Here is a 2,873-nt window from a genome sequence, read left to right as displayed (position 1 = left end):
TAGAATAATCTTATATTAAAATGACACATTAATTACTTTTTTCATCCATAAGGTCTTTTGTTAAATCAGAATTATCTCAGACATTTTTTTTCTATTAAAATTATCTTTAACATTATAAAACGTTATAAAATAATTCTTTTATCCATAAACAATATTTTTTGGACAATTTTATCCTTAAAAATAAAGAACTCTCTCCACCTTCATCGCTAATCTTTGCATTATCATCACTATCGCTAAGCCATAACTACAAAATAAATTAACAATCTAACAACAACAACAACCACAAAATTAGCAACAACATAAATTAAAAAAATTAAAAAAGAAGAACTCATGTATATATATGTTCTTCAAAAATTAAAAAAAGAAAGAAGAAAAAAAAGAAAGAACGAAAAAGAGAGAAAGATAGCAAGGTAAGAAAATCGAAATCGCAGTGTCTCCTCCTTTCATTTTCTGCCTCTGCCATTTACTCCCCACCCTCAACACTCCTTCCACCTCCATTACACCACTGCCTTGATCCTTTCTTCTCTTACTGCAACAAAATCATCACAAGTCTAATCTTAACTCTGTCCAAAATCAACAACAAGAGAGACAAAGAGAAAGTAAATCAAAGAAAAATGATACAGAAGAAAAAAAGTTAGAAAAAATAAAAGAATGAAGAACAAATTAAAATATAGGAAATCAAGTAAAAAGAAAAAAAAAGGGAGTAGAAGTTTTGCTGAAATCCATAAAATAACAAATTGTTATTTTGACCAAGTTAACTCTATCTTCTCCTCTTGCATAGATAGCACCATGCCTTAGCCAAAATTCTTTTGTTTTTTTCTCTGTTGGCATCCTCTTTCTGTTTGCAACATCCCCTTCCCCGTCGTTCCATCATTTCTCAATCTCATAACCTTTTTTTCAAGAAGCGCGTCCAATTTGTTATTCAATTCTGCCGTAGAATTCTCTTCGAAGACTACCGCATCTTTGGGCAGAATGAAGACCGGATCGGCTTCGTCTTTGACGTCTTCCTCATCAATTGCATTGTTTGCAGTGCTGCCACTTAATTTGTGTGTGTGATTCACTCTTTGTTTTTGTGATAATGGTGATGATGATAGTGATGAGAAGAAGATGAGTGGGGTTAGTAATGAAGGAGAGTAAGAGTTTGAGACAAAAAGAGAGAGAAAAAGATTCAGTGATGATGATGAAGAAGGTTAGGGATTAGTGATAAGGGAGAGTAACAGTTTAGGAGAAAGAAAGAGAAAGAAAAAAAAGAGGAAAAGAGGTTCGATGATGATGATGGAGGGGGTTGACGGTTAGTAGTGAGGGAAAGGCGTTTTTTTTTTTTTAAGGACAAAATCGTTTGAAAAATGCTGTTTATGGACAAAAAGGTGATTTTATAAGATTGTGTAACGTTGAGGATGATTTTAATAAAAAAAAATATCGAAAACGATTTTGATTTTAACCTAAACCTTAGGAACGAAAAAAGTACTTAACCCTTAATTTTATTATTACCGGATATAAAAATAAGTAATATACACTAATGTTGAATAAAATTACTATATAAGAGACAATATATTAGATAAATAATTCATCTACTTTAAATACACTCTGAATTTAATATAGTCTTTGAATAAAATAAATGAATAAAATAATATAACATGGAGAGGCAAAATAGTAATTTTTTGTATTTAGAAATGACAATTTTATCTTTCCAAACAACTTTATCTTTTCACAATTTTTGTAATGAACAATGCTATGAAAATTGTTTTTAGTGACAACTGTTCCAAAAACAATTTTTAATGATATTACAACTAGAAGATTTAAACAGAAAATATAATTTATATGTATTTATTAAATACATTATTGAAGATATTTGAAAAAAATTTCTATTTTCATCTTTCAATCAATGCTCTTAGACACTCTTTAGCTAAATATTTTAAATTGTGATAGATGAATTTATTATTTTCTCTTTTAAAGAACAACTATATCCTTTGTAATTTTAGTGAGGGACAAATTGAATTGATCTCATAAATATATTTTGTTATACATCGATTATGCCCAGAATAAATTTGATTTTTTAATTTCAAACTAGCATCTTAGAAAAAAAAAAAGGTTATTACCGACAGGGGTAGTAGCATATAGGAGAATCAAAATATAAACTAATCTAATCATTAAACTAAACAAGAGAAACCTGGAAAAAAAATTAGGGTTGTTGAGAAAAAGTAGCTAATAAACAAGTAAACAACAAGAGTTAAGAAAGTTGTAAGAAAAATTTGACCTCTTTTGACAAAATATATATAAAAAACGGATAATAATAAAATAAAAATAACATGTAAGAGTAATTAAGTAATAGCAATTAGGTATTGTAATACAAGTAAAAATGAAGGTTTAGTGAGAAATGAGGCAGTAATTATTAATTATTAGTGGTTTATAACTTTATATGGAAACATAACCAATCCAAATTCCTTCACATTCTGACATTTATTGTAAAAAAAAGTACAGTGTACTAACATATTATCTGTTAACTTCTACCAATTCTTATTTATAATTGTGTTTTATAGAAGTGTGTTCGTGGATGTGTCTAATAATTAATATATTTTAAATACATATATAAAGAGACACATCCAGAAAATATATCTATAAAGACACTTCTATTAAACACAGCTATAAAAAAGACATTTTTATTAGACACATCTACGAACACACTTTCATGAAACACCATTATAAATAAGAGTTGGTAGAAGTTGGCAAATATGCTGTTGGTAATGTAGCGGAATTGTTATTGTAAAAACTATATAGTATATTAATTAATTAGAAAATAAAGAAAACTAACAGAAAAAAAGAAATTCGAAAAATGAAAATTAAAAAAAAAAAAAATCTTCGGTTTTTCTTAA

Source organism: Arachis ipaensis, chromosome B05 (assembly GCF_000816755.2).
Source record: "Arachis ipaensis cultivar K30076 chromosome B05, Araip1.1, whole genome shotgun sequence".
NCBI classification, from domain to species: Eukaryota; Viridiplantae; Streptophyta; class Magnoliopsida; order Fabales; family Fabaceae; genus Arachis; species Arachis ipaensis.
The sequence above is the reverse complement of the archived record's forward strand: the minus strand, read 5'-3'. Positions refer to the sequence as shown.